General features: G+C 41.9%; 1 protein-coding gene across 1 annotated transcript in view; it reads right to left on the minus strand.

The window, feature by feature from the left end:
* Positions 1-8141: 8141 nt before the first annotated feature.
* The window catches only part of LOC132394131 (guanine nucleotide-binding protein G(I)/G(S)/G(O) subunit gamma-7-like), a 323380-nt gene continuing 316407 nt past the window's right edge, over positions 8142-15114 (minus strand). Inside the window, exon 7 of the mRNA XM_059969903.1 lies at positions 8142-8936. The gene's annotated coding sequence lies outside the window, so the exon portion shown is untranslated. The remainder of the gene's footprint in view (positions 8937-15114) is intronic.

Raw genomic sequence — 15114 nt, forward strand, 5'->3', positions numbered from 1 at the left:
CAACAAACTGGGTAAGTTTGTAAGATAATACTGTATAATGCCCCTGAGGAAAGTTAGTAAAGTAAATACAAAGGAGATGAATACCTTTTCAGCCTCACAATTTTGTTTTTAAAAGTTTAGTACATTGTTGACAGGTTTCAGAATTTTTCTTTTAATTTGACATGATGCACAATGTTTTGTAGATTAGCTCAAATTCCTACTTCAATATATTTTAAATTTAGAGAATGAGACGGTGAAATGTGAAAATAGTTGAGGGGGTTGAATACTGTTTCAAGGCACTGCAGATTCTTCCACAAGAGGCAATATCAATCCCACATCCATCATCTGAAGGTCCTTCAGCATCTGATATGTTTCAATCAAATTCCCTCTCCCTCTTCTAAACTCTAGCAGGTTCCAGCCAAGGTTGTCCAATCGTTCCGCAGAAGACAACACGCCCATTCCAGTGAAGTTGAAGACACAAGTTGAAGTTGAAGAATCAAGAACGAATATGGGAAGTGATGACTTCCATTTTCACTGCTTCCTCTTGCTGATGAATTTCTATTGTGAGGCACATGTCCTCGTAGTATTTTGGGGAAACATCAGAGAAAGTGCTGACTGCACTTCCAAAGACGTTATCATGAAGACAAAGTAACATAAGTTAATAAAGACTTTATTAACTGCACACAAAATGGCACTTCAACGTGACATTCAAATCAGGGATATCACACAGAACAGGTAGTTGTTCAGAATCTGAGTGAGTGATTATTGGACATGGAGGAAGTTTGGCTGTGCTCTTTTGACCTTACAGGTATGATCCTTGCACCCAAAAATGAGAGACCATGCCTCTTTCTAACAATCACCCAACTGCATATCTTTGAGGTGGATTTGAGAAAGTCTCAAAGAACGCATCATATTTCATGTTCCACCCTAAAACTATTGCTAATTATTAAAAAGTGTCAAATTTTAATATAATTTTAAAATGAAAGCTGACAGGGAGATAAACAAATACCTTGTAAATTGATCTGGGGAGTGATATATTATGCAAAAATATTAGCTTTAAATTTAGTTCTGAAACTTGGCTTTGGGTGCTGTTATGTGTATTCAATTACACAGAAAACATTTTTCATTCGACTGAGCCATTTAGGGATTTATACTTAGCAAACAATGGCAGAGTCAGCATTAAAATATTCAATTAAAGCAGACTATTGGTCACCCATGGATTGGACAGGTTATACTCTCAAGCTAATTAACTATAAACAGTATCGCTGTTGCATTGATATACTGAAGCCAGTTCAGTTCTCGCTCAACTGCTACACAAAAGGTTAATTTATTAGGTTAGCATCCAGAGGCTTGGATATGGATCCAGTAACGTAGCTTTCAGTCCAAACACGACAGCTGGGGAATTTGAGTTAGACAATGTGGAATAAAATACTCACATCATAATAGCAGGCACACATTACTGAATTGTTGCAAAAACCCAACGAGCTACTGAGTTCTTCGGAGAACCTTCACCAGTCATCTAGTGTGACTCATGATCCGCAATTTTACAGCCCATCACTTCACTCAACTCAGGGGCCTGATGCCCACCAGCAGCTACTTCCCATGAACAAATTTAAGACAAAGCCATACTTGCACACAGGGCTTGCTAGAAAGCTGCATCTGAAAGGAGCACTCTATGGTTTTGGACGCAAGAGGTACTGCAGATACTGGAAATCTAGAGCGATGCACACAACATGCCGGAGGAGCTCAGCAGGGCAGGCAGCATCCACGGATGGGAATATGCAGTCGAGTTTTCAGCCAAGATCCTTCACCAGAACTGATGACTTGGCCCGAAATGTCGATTGCTTATTCCTGTCTACAGGTACTGCCAGTGTGTAACACACTGTATGATTTTTACCATTTTGCTTTCCTCAAAATGATTAGGCTAAACGTTAGAGGCCTTTCTCAGTCCACACAACCTTGATGTATATCTTCAGGGGGTATATAAAATAGTTCTTTATAAATAAGAACCAGTGTTTTGTGCTTTACTCAAACTTGAAATGCCCAACCTGCTTCAAAGCTAATAAGAGATGTTTCAGGGGACAGAATAGGAGTTTGGGGTTAGGTCAGGGTTGAGAGACAGGGGTGTGAAGGGGTAAGAGGTCAGGCCTCCGCTCTGCATTTGAAGCCTAGTGACGCGGATGGGTGTCAAAGGACCACCGCCATCTAGGCCTCTGCTCCACATTCAAAGGACAGTGATGTGGACAACGCTGCTATGTTCTGTGTTCAAAGTTTAGCAACGTGAATGGGTGGTGAGGGACGTCTGTATATAATAGACAATAGGTGCAGAAGTAGACCATTCAGCCCTTCGAGCCTGCACCGCCATTTTGAGATCATGGCTGATCATCTACTATCAATAACCGGTTCCTGCCTTGTCCCCATATCCCTTGATTCCTCTATCCATAAGATACCTATCTAACTCCTTCTTGAAAGCATCCAGGGAATTGGCTTCCACTACCTTCCGAGGCAGTGTATTCCAGACCCCACAACTCTCTGGAAGAAGAAGTTTTTCCTTAACTCTGTCCTAAATGACCTACCCCTTATTCTCAAACCATGTGCTCTGGTACTGGACTCTCCCAGCATCTGTAACATATTTCCTGTCTCTATCTTGTCCAATCCCTTAATAATCTTACATGTTTCAATCAGATCCCCTCTCAATCTCCTTAATTCCAGCATGTACAAGCCCAGTCTCTCTAACCTCTCTGCGTAAGACAGTCCAGCCATCCCAGGAATTAACCTTGTGAATCTACGCTGCACTTCCTCTACAGCCAGGATGTCCTTCCTTAACCCTGGAGACCAAAACTGTACACAATACTCCAGGTGTGATCTCACCAGGGCTCTGTACAAATGCAAGAGGACTTCCTTGCTCTTGTACTCAATTCCCTTTGTAATAAAGGCCAATATTCACAACATTAGCCTTCTTCACTGCCTGCTGCACTTGCTCATTCACCTTCAGTGACTAATGAACAAGGACTCCGAGATCTCTTTGTATTTCTCCCTTACCTAACTCTACACCATTCAGATAATAATATGCTTTCCTGTTCTTACTCCCAAAGTGGATAACCTCACACTTATTCACATTAAACGTCATCTGCCAAGTATCTGCCCACTCACCCAGCCTATCCAAGTCACCCTGAATTCTCCTAACATCCTCATCACATGTCACACTGCCACCCAGCTTAGTATCATCAGCAAATTTGCTGATGTTATTCTCAATGCCTTCATCTAAATCGTTGACGTAAATTGTAAACAGCTATGGTCCCAATACCGAGCCCTGTGGCACCCCACTAGTCACCACCTGCCATTCCGAGAAACACCCATTCACCGCTACCCTTTGCTTTCTATCTGCCAACCAGTTTTCTATCCATGTCAATGTCTTCCCCCCAATGCCATGAGCTTTGATCTTACCCACCAATCTCCTATGTGGGACCTTATCAAATGCCTTCTGAAAATCAAGGTACACTGGATCTCCCCCCCATCTAACTTCCTGGTTACATCCTCAAAAAACTCCAACAGATTAGTCAAGCATGATTTACCCTTGGTAAATCCATGCTGGCTCGGCCCAATCCTATCACTGCTATCTAGATATGCCACTATTTCATCCTTAATAATGGACTCTAGCATCTTCCCCACCACCGATGTCAGGCTGACAGGTTGATAGTTCTCTGTTTTCTCCCTCCCTCCTTTCTTAAAAAGTGGGATAACATTAGCCATTCTCCAATCCTCAGGAACTGATCCTGAATCTAAGGAACATTGGAAAATGATTACCAATGCATCCGCAATTTCCAGGGCCACCTCCTTTAGTACCCTAGGATGCAGACCATCTGGACCTGGGGATTTGTCAGCCTTCAGTCCCATCAGTCTACTCATCATCGTTTCCTTCCTAATGTCAATCTGTTTCATTTCCTCTGTTACCCTATGTCCTTGGCCTATCCATACATCTGGGAGATTGCTTGTGTCTTCCTTAGTGTAAACAGATCTAAAGTACTCATTAAATTCTTCTGCCATTTCTCTGTTTCCCATAACAATTTCACCCAATTCATTCTTCAAGGGCCCAACATTGTTCTTAACTATCTTCTTTCTCTTCACATACCTAAAAAAGCTTTTGCTATCCTCCTTTATATTCCTGGCTAGCTTGCGTTTGTACCTCATTTTTTCTCCCCGTATTGCCTTTTTAGTTAAGTTCTGTTGTTCCTTAAAAATTTCCCAATCATCTGCCCTCACACTCACCTTAGCTCTATCATACTTCCTTTTTTTTAATGCTATGCAATCTCTGACTTCCTTTGTCAACCACTGTGGCCCCTTTCCCCCCTTTGAATCCTTCCTTCTCTGGGGGATGAACTGATTTTGCACCTTGTACATTATTCCCAAGAATACCGGCCATTGCTGTTCCACTGTCTTTTCTGCTAGGCTATCCGTCCAGTCAACTTTGGCCAGCTCCTCCCTCATGGCTCCATAGTCTCCGTTGTTCAACTGCAACACTGACATCTCCGATCTGCCCTTATCCTTCTCAAATTGCAGATTAAAACTTATCATATTATGATCACTACCTCCTAATGGCTCCTTTACTTCAAGATCGCTTATCAAATCCTGTTCAGTACACAAGACTAAATCCAGAATAGCCTTGTCCCTGGTCGGCTCCCATACAAGCTGTTCCAAGAATGTATCCTGCAGGCACTCTACAAACTCCCTATCCTGGGGTCCAGCACCAACCTGATTCTCCCAGTTCACCTGCATGTTGAAATCCCACATAACTACTGCGACATTACCTTTGCCACATGCCAATGTTAACTCCCTATTCAACTTGCACCCAATATCCATGCTACTGTTTGGCAGCCTGTGATGCCAGGCTGCCAGAGGTTGGTGGTCCCCGGGATTGGATGACAATGCGAGCAGGAGGCCGGAGGACCCTTGGGTCCGTGCACCTGGAGTTGGAGCCTGCAGTTTAGTGTCCAGCATCATCGATCGATACCAGAGATCAAAATTTGAAGTATGGAAGTCGAAACCCAGTGGCCAAAGCCCGGAGACTGGAGACTGGAATGCGTCCTGGGGATGGAGGACTGCCTGTGTGTCTGCGTGGGAGGGAGGAAAGGGGTTTGCTTTGCTGTTGTTGTTTGAATGCTTGAGTTTTGTTCTACTGAGTGTTGTGGGCATGCTATGTCGGCATCAGAATATGTGGTGACACTTGCAAACCCTTGGGTGTGTTGGTTGTTAATGCAAGTACCACATTTCACTGTGTGTTTCCATGTCTACGTAATAAATACAGTAAATCTGAATCTGAGTCTGGACTTCCTTAAAAGGTAATCACTTGTTGTGATGGAATTGTGGCTGCTAATTTACATAAGCAAGATGCCACCGACAGGAAATAATGAACAAAACCTTTCTTTTTCTAGTTAGACGCTGAGTCATCAGAGGAACATCAGGACTGTTTTTTCCAAAGTCGCTGCTCCAATCAGCTCATCACAGACCAACTGTAACTAAACTTACAGCGATGGTTTAGATCAGACTTCAAAGCAGCCGTATCCAGCCTCTTTCAAATAGCAAAGAGAAATCACTCATTTTGTGTGATGATTTAAGGCGAGCTGTGAGTTTCATTGCTGGTTCAGGCTGTACTGTGGAGCTGCAACTGAATAAGCAATCTTTCAGGGGGGAGAGGAGAATGGAGAGAAAAAGCAGGCAATGTGCAGCTGTTGCTTGACTTGTACGACGCAGCCTAATTCCTTGTAATTCAATGAGCGCTATATAATAAAGGATAAGGAGAACAAATGGGTTGCATTGTGTCGGACTAAAGGTCACTTGTCTGCGTAATGGCTACTGGAATCAACTTGACACATATCAAGGTGATTCTTTTAAGAGGATTTGTCAATGCTTGCCACACCAAAAGATTATCAACTATTTACAGACAGAGGATGCACTTTAGACAATCAGGCTAGGTAAGTAACTAAGACTTATCCTTAATGCTTTCCCATCTTCGAAGGTCTGGCTTACCATGGCAGAGTTGAACCAAATTATTAGGGAAAAGAAAGGAGGGAAGAATAATCAACATCAGCCTGTGAATTGAAGTCAAAGTCAAGTTTGTCGCCACCTGCGCAGGTGCAAAGAAAAACTTAGTTGTAGCAGCATCACAAGGACATAACATCAGATACACAGCATATAAACATGATTATATGTAAAATATACAAGAAAGAACACAATTAGAAGCATAACGCCCAAAGCCTGTTGCGGTGCAAAGTGGTAATCATAATGCCTCTATACTGACATAGTGATTATGGTTCTGTAGGCTGCTTCAATAAGCAAATGGCCAAAGGGAAGTAGCTGTTATTGAACCAGGTGGTGTGGGACTTCAGGCTTCCGTCCAACAATAACTGTTAGAAGGCAGCATGGCCTGGATGGTGAGGATCTTTGATGATTGATGTTGAATTTTTGAGGTAGAGCCTCATTTAGGTAGTTTCACTGGTGGGGAGGAATGTGATCCCAATGTATCAAACGTACTGAAGTTTCAGAACAGACAGCTGGCACATGCTGCGATAGCAGATCTCATTTGGTTCAGCAATAAGAAGGGCAATTCTCACTGGTCCTTTAGAAAGAGCAGCAAAGTATATGGTTGCTCCCCACTGATACTGACATTATCAAATGATCTTACCTTGCAAAGTGCAGGTGTGTGTATATTGCTTAGGAACAACATCGAAATCTGTCTTCATCCTCTTACAACACTGGGCAACAAATATTTTTGGAAGTGTCGCTTATGATAGACTGCTTGAAGCTGAACACAAGGATAATTTCAGACTACTTGTATTGCATAGGAATTTGCAGAAACAAAAACATAACTTTTATTGAATTGTTTGATGTTCCTGTTCACTCTGTGTGGCACATTGGGCGGTAACTTTGGCATTTCTTCAGCATTCATCTGTTTTTTACAAGGCTGACTTGTTAGCTTGACTCTCAGCCCAGCATGGATGGAAAGTGTGCAAGGAGCCGGCCGGATTCTTAACTGGGACCACTCGGCTCAAAGTCTGACGCTGATGCCACTGCACCACAGCCGTCTTTTTTAGTGAATATAATGGCGATGATGCTTTCCAATAGTTCAACTAAGATAAATATGTTTTCTTGATGATTTTCACTTATACTCAGCGTCTGAGGCTTGACACTTGATCACAGTGTTCTGGTGAAACATTTTGCCATGCTCTGCACTGACAGCACCAAGATTTGCAAGGAAGAAGTCTAAATGGGAACGCAGAAGGTGGATCTTTAGTGACATGTTGCACTTCATGGTTTTGTATGTTTGAAGCTTGTTATAAACCAGCTTCATGTAGTTTGGTGCTCTGTAATTGCCAAAAAATATTTTAACACCACCCTTGAATGCCTTTAATGTGATTTTATCTGGTCACATTAGAAGTTCTTTGAATTGCCTGTCATTGATGACCTGTTTGATTTGTGGACCAATAAAAATGCCTTCGTTAATTATTCTGATTTGAATTCTGAACTGAGATAACAAATATAGTTGATTTTTAAAAAATGGTGCATGATGGGGAAATTTCATGGTGATTTTCATGGTTAGCAGCCCAAAATTCATAAGATGTTCAGGAAGCAACATCTTTGTTGTCTTATAGCCCATAAGTAAAAAAAAAATTTCCTCAACAAGATAATGAGGGATAATTTAGTTTACTGTATAAGTGCAATGAGCTACAGTATAAGTTAATATCTTTAATAATTGCAATACAAGCTACAATAACTGCAATATTATTGAAAGTAATGTAGCATCTTCATAAGACAAAAATACCCCAAGAGTGGTGCAAGAGTACTGTCAAGTGAAACAAAATTTTGGGTAGATGACCTAAAAAAAAAGATTTTAAGCTGTGTCCCAGACCAGTAGAATGGTTGGGTTTGGCATTGTTGACAGAGCTAATAACTTAGGTGATGTTTGAAGAATGAAGGGGCATAGATGCAAGAATATAGAAATGAATTGCAGTAATAGGGTGTGGTGAGGCTCTTGCGTAAACTTGTTCCTTAAATGACACCTATTTCGGTCAGAAAACAGAGGTAAATGGCTTGGTGCAGCTTAGTATATGGGCAGCGGAGTTTTGAATGACCTTGTTTACAAGGATAGTAGAATGGAGATCCAGTGGGATTTCTGTTGGAATAATCAGTTTTAAAGGTAAGAAAAGCCAAAAGAAGCTATTTCAGGAGCGGAGAGGAGGAGGGCAGAACCTGACAATGCTACAGATGTGGAAACAGATGGCCAGAGATGGCGAAGATATGAGGTTGACATTTGACATGAAGACTGGGAAGAATATAATTTAGCTGCCAGGAGAGAGTTGTTTCTGGGGCTCGATAATGGGGTTCTTAAAGTGGTATCTTCGGTTGCACTGCTATTTACTTGCTCACGTCCAGTATTGAATGTTGGAAAAATAGTTTGAAGATCTGGGGCCGGTGGAGGGGTGAGAGAGCTGGTGACTTGTGGAATAGGCTACATCGTTTTTCATGATGTTGAAGGTACAATTGAATACTTCAATAGAGCTGAGGGAACATCATCACTTCTTTTATTTTTGGATGAGATTTGCATAATCCAAATGTTGTACTGATTACAACTCTCAACAATGCAAGCTTTGCACAGAAGCTTATGATATGTAAAGCTGTTCCAATGATGCTGCAGTATAATATGTAATGTTGACGTAATGGCCTTCTCTACTTTGAATAATCGCATGCCCAGTACCTTCGGGGAGGCCTTGCCAACCTCAGATCAATTCAATGAGAACACATAGGAACTGATTATATCTACTGTAATGGAAGGATACCTCCATTCCCCAAACTGCTGAACACTTGCCTGGTCTTTGGTGGAGTCTGCAGGCTCATTTGGGCCTCATCAGATTATACAGAATGGGGATGGAAGCAAATCATCCTTGGTGCAGAGGGATTGCCTGAGAAAAATGAGAAGCTTAACTAATTGCTGCTATCATTCATTACAGAAGCTCAGTCAGATGACAACACTAGACACTTTGGAATTAAAAATGGTTCCAGCTCCGATCTCGGTTGCCTCTGCCTCCTGACCAACGCCTTTCTCACTGCTGTTGGGCCCTGTGGCTCTTTTTCTTTTCATGGGCTTCTTCCTCCTTCCTTTCCAGTCTTGATAAAGGGTCTTGGCTCAAAACATCAGCTGTTTAATCCTTTTTGTTGGCGCTGCCTAACCTGCCAGGTTCCTCCAGCACTGTGCGTGTTACTCTGAATTTAAAATGCTGTTCACTTAAAGCTTTTAATGCTGCAGTTGCTTTTGTTTTTTTTTAATCCTTCACAAACAGAACCTGCAAGACCAATGTTATCTCTAGTGGATTCAGGGGACACAGTTTTAATTGTTTCAGGGGGAATAAAAGGTGCCTGCACCTTTCTTGCTCGATAACTTTGTTTGGAGGATTAATTTTTTTGTCTGTAAAAGAAGTGACACAGTTTCACCACCAGACGGGATAAATTCCAAATGCCCAGTTGCGTAATAGGCAGGGCATATGATAATATTAAATAAATCAAGTATAGAGATTGATCTATTAATGGGTGTTGTGATCATCCTTTCTGGATTAGAGGCCCCCAACTGATTAAAGCAGCTCCCAGTTAGCTCTAGAAATTGGATTTAGCTCACAGCCAGTTATTTCAGTACAAGTTGTGCAAAAACTTCTTGAAAATTCAAAATGTGTTTGTTGAGTCAGGCACTATTGTAGGTTACCTACTTGAAGTGGCTAGTGATTAACAATGAACCAGTTACACCGATAGTCTAAACAGAAAGTAGAATATTTTAAAATGCCACAAATGATACAAACACAATACATATCCCACAAGGACTTTCTTCCCGGTTGAACAAATATCCAGGTTGCTTCAGATTTTACATGAGAGGAACAGGGGTTGCCCATTCACAGCTGAATTTGCTGGGTGAATCCCCTTCCTTGCCTCAATAACAGAGCAGTGAACACACACATGCAAATTTAACATGCATTTGCATGCACTTTAAAGGAAAATATTTTCCAAAAGCAAATGTATTATTAGAAATGCAAATAAGGAATGCATCAACTAATTAATCTAGCTCTTTAGTGAAAATGCTACCGGACTTGTCATGCCTGCAGCTGCACACAAAAAACTCTTCACTTCCCTGTTTAGAAAAGCTTCCTTTCAAAGTGCTTTTATTTGCCTGTGAGGTTAAACATTATCTTTCATTCTACTGAAATGGCAAAGAAAATTGCATTCTTCATTTTACACCTGTTTGCGTTCATATGACCTTATTATTTTCCTGGTGCAGCTGACAGCTAAAGCACTTTCTGTACTGAATGAACTGGTGTTTGGTTCCAAGAAAGAGTGTGTCAACATAAGGTACCAGGGCAGGGCCAGAAATGAGAGAGCAGTTTGCAGAAAGTATAGTGAGTACTTAGATGGAATGTGCCAGGAGTTATTTGGATACAGAATACATGATTGGGACCACATGCACTTGAGAATTATAATCTTTGTGTCAGGAGATGTTGTTTCCAGGAATAAACCATCCTCCACAGAGGTGCTGGCTCTTACACTATGTCAGAGATCAAAGTATTCCCCTGATACTTGTTGCAATACTTCAGTTGCATTTGTTTTTGACAAGACTGGATTACAATAATGCTGCTTTGTCAAGAATCAGTATGACTACAGAGTGCATTCCTTCAATGTTACTCTAGGAAATGTAAACATGATGGGGGGGGGGCAGGGAGAGAGAGAGAGAGAGAGAGAGAGAGAGAGAGAGAGAGAGAGAGAGAGAGAGAGAGAGAGAGAGAGAGAGAGAGAGAGAGAGGAGAGGGAGAGAGAGAGAGAGAGAGAGAGAGTGCTAATGGGAAGGGCTAGGGAGATGGCAGAAGTAAAGAGCTGCAAGATGGGACAGAGATGGAAAGCACCAGACTAGAGGTTGAGCAATCACTTCCAGACATGTGTCTTGGAATCTGGCAAAGACAGAGTAAAGCCTAATGACTAAGTCTACTGACTGGTATGTTATTTACACACACAGGCCATGAAGGTTCAAGTTACAACTCTGCTCTGTGCTGAGTTAGCTCGCTCCAACTGGGACAGCGAAAGGATGTTAAAAAGAGTTCCCGTTCCTACAGATTTTGAAGGAAACGAAATGTTATCCTATTCCTGTATTTATTTATAATGATTAAAGATTAGCTTTATTTGTCATGTGTATGTTAAAACGGGCTGTGAAATGTGTCATTTACAGCAAATCAAATCAGCGAGTATTCAGCCAGGCAGCCCTGAAGTGTCACCACACTTCTGGTGCCAACATAGAGTGCCCACAACTCACCCACCCTAACTACACGCCTTTGGAATGTGCCTGGAAACCGGAGCACCCGGAGGGAACCTAGAGCTTCGTGAGGAAAACTTACTAACTCCTTACACGCAGCGGCGGAAGTTGAATCCCGATCTTACAGTTGGCGCTGTAAATCGTTGTTAACTTCTATGCTACAGTGTCTATACCCCTCCACTGTGAGCCTATATGTGACTTTGGGAGAATTCCTCACTTCCTACAACCCCCGATTTCTCACATGCTCATCGACTCCTCCGATTCTCTCACAATACACTGACACACGGGGTCATTTATAGCAGTCTATCAAACTGCCTGCCAGCATTTCTCCGGGACCTGGGAGGAAACTGGTGCTTCTGGGATAGTCTGCAGAGTCACGAGTGATGTGTATTTAATAATTCAGTTATATTTGAGTAATCTTGTTTATCTATTGCTTGATTAAGCATTTTTGTTTATTTAAGTATTTAATTCCAGTTTATATGTAAAAATACGTTAATTGCACACGTCATCACACGACTATATGCTTGCTGAAAGAAAAGACATTGTCAGACCTGCATTCCTGGATCCCAGTATTTTCCTTCGAATTAGTTTAATGTTTCAAAGTTACAAAACATAACAAGAAGAACTTGCAAACTCCCTGCAGAGAGCGCAGAGGCCTGGATTGAAACCAAGTCATTGGAGGGGTGAGGTAGTGCCACTACTTGCTGCACTGCATGCCATTTACTGTTGACATGACCTATGGCTTGAATGAGATTTCATCCAATTTGCTTTTGAAATTAATCTTGCCGAGGAATCTCCTTTGAACGTACCCCTTCTCAATTTAAACACATGCTCTCTGATATTAGTCATTTCCATCCCAGATGAAAGAAAACAACTGTCTACTCTATTTATGCTCTCATAATCTTATAAATCTCTATCACATGTCCCGTCAGCCATTGTTGCTCCAGAGAAAACAACACAGGTGGGACAAAACACTCCTAATAGCATAAACCCATCAGCATCCTTGTAAACCTCTTCTGCACCTACTCCAAAGCTTCCACATCCTTCCTGTAATGAGGTGAGTGGAAATACTCAAGATGTGACTGAACCAGGGTTTTATAAAGATGCAACATAAATTTCTGACTCTTGAAATCAATGCTTTGACTAATAGAGTATAAATCTACCATATGAAACCCTTACACCATCATAGACATGTCCATTATAAGATCCTTAACCATCCTTAGCAAAGGGTTTTGCATTGCTTCAATAATATATCACCCTGTTATTTAGAGGCAGTCTATAAACAAAACAAATATGTAAATATTTATTCATTCGTACACTCACAGGATACGACAGGTTAAGGTTGATGTTATCTCTACTCTCTACATACACATGACTGTGTGGCTAAGCGTAGCTCCAATGCCATATACAAATTGGATGCAGTACAGATTGGCAACAACACCTCCTCCACAATCTCCATCAGCACAGGTGCACCACAAGGCTGTGTGCTTAGCTGCAGTCTCTACTCATTTTACACTTATGACTGTCCAGCTAAGCACTGCTTCAATGTCATATTAAAGTTTGCTGATGTCACCACTGTTACTGGCCGAATCAAAGGCAGTGACGAATCAGCATATAGGATTGAAGATCAGGCTGAGTGGTGCCACAACAGCAACCTGTCCCTCAACGTCAGCAAGACCAAGGAGCAGATTATTGACTTCAGGAGGAGTAAACCGGAGGTCCATGGGCCAGTCTTCATCGGAGGATCAGAGGTGGAGAGAGCTAGCAACTTTAAATTTCTCGGTGTTATCATTTCCGAGGACCTGTCCTGAACCCAGCACGTAAGTGCAATTACAAAGAAAACAAGGTAGCACCTCTACTTCTTTTGGAGTTTGAGAAGATTTGGCATGTCATCTAAACTTCTATAGATGTGTGGTGGAGAGTATATTGACTGGTTGCATCACGACCTGAACTTCTTTACTCCCCATACTAGACTAAGGGCTTCTCGGTCGATCTGTGTGTAGTTGCACTCTGCACTCATCAGTGAACTTGAAGCAAACACAATCGAGTGTTCAGATCCATCTTTCATAACGTGTGACAACATGGCCCCAATGCCATAAGGGGACGCATCACATGCTAGTCTGATGGGCAGGGAAGGGTCATAATGGGTGCACAGTTCATTGGATTTTATTAGTCTCTGTTTCCTTGAATGCTTTTTCACATCTTTCTGACCACTCCCACTTTGCTCCTGTCTGTAACAGTGCATTCAATGGGTGTAGCACTGTAGCAATGTTTTTGAAAACCTCCCATTTCTCTCTCTCTTTGTGCGCAGACCATACTCACTCAGACTGGTAAGCAGTTTACCAAAGTTCTGGAGGTGCCCTTCATCATTTTTGCCAGCCATGATGATGTCATCAAGGTAACCTTGTGTTCTGGGATATCTTGGAGCACTTGGTCCATTGCTCTTTGCCAAACTGCTGGAGCTGATGCCACGTCGAAGACCAGACAATTATACTGGAACAGACCCTTGTGAGTGTTGATTGTGAGGAATTTCCTGCTTGACTCCTCAATCTACATTTGCAGATAGGCTTGTGACAAATCAATCTTTGAAAACCTCTCCCCGACTGCCAAAGGTGCAAAAATGTCTTTTACTTGTGGCAGGGTATGTGGTGAACTACATATACCTGTCTGGTAACTTTTGGTAACTTTCTGCAGTAGCTTTGTGTTTGAGACTTCACTTGGTTGTGCTTTTTGTCTGCCTTGCTCACTCTGTCTGTGAGAGCTGGCCTGTGAGACTTTCTGCAGACTTTTTCTTTGAACCAGCGGTCATTTGCATCATGAAAGGATTTGTCACGTTGATAACATCCTTGGCTTTTTGCACTATTCAGGGACATTTTGTGCATTTCACATTCTAACCTTCTTTTCTATAGTTTTGCTGCATCCTTTGCTGCAGTCTCTAATGATATTGCAATGGTCAATGTCCACTCTAAGCTTAGGCCTCTTTTTAGTGCTCTGACTATGCATTACCACCTACAAACCTGTCCCTTAATGCATCAGAGAGTCCGTCTCTAAAGACACAGTACTGGAAAAGTTTGCACAGTTCTGTGATGTATTCAGAAAGGCTTTCATCTTTTAATTGGTTCCTTTTGTAAAATCTGTATCTCTCAGCTGTTGCCAGTGGGTTAGGGCTCAAGTGATTTTGTAAAATTGTAACAATTTCGTGGAATATCTCACTTGCTGGCTTTTCAGGGATTACTAGGTTGTGTCAGAGACTGTACATTCCTGGGCCCATTAAGCTAAGAAGTATAGGGGCTTTCTTTTACTTCTCCATGTTGTTCATTTTACAATACTGATTCACCCTCTCAATATATAACTCCCAGCCTTCATTAGTGCTATCAAATTCATCAGATTCCCTGACTGAAGACATTCCCACGTTATTTTCAATTTAAATTCAGTCTTTCACTGTTACTCACGTGTTCCTTTGGCTTTCTCGTGCTGTTTAACACTAGCTGTTTTGTCCCACAACTGTTGGTGTAGTTTGTGATATTTTCTGACATTCAGGTTCATATTTGTCACCAATTGTTGTCTGTGCACAGGCAACAGCGCATACACAGTGCTATTCCTCTAAAAGAAATAGATCCATACATTACACCCACCACTCAGGTCATGCTCTCTTCTCACTGTTGCCATCAGGAAGAAGGTACAGGAGTCTCAGGACTCACGCCACCAGGTTCAGGAACAGTTATTACCTGTCCACCTTCAGGCTCTTGAACCAGTGGGAATTTCTCTTGTCCCATCACTGAACTGTTCCCTCA

Source organism: Hypanus sabinus, chromosome 5, assembly GCF_030144855.1.
Source record: "Hypanus sabinus isolate sHypSab1 chromosome 5, sHypSab1.hap1, whole genome shotgun sequence".
Lineage (NCBI taxonomy): Eukaryota > Metazoa > Chordata > Chondrichthyes > Myliobatiformes > Dasyatidae > Hypanus > Hypanus sabinus.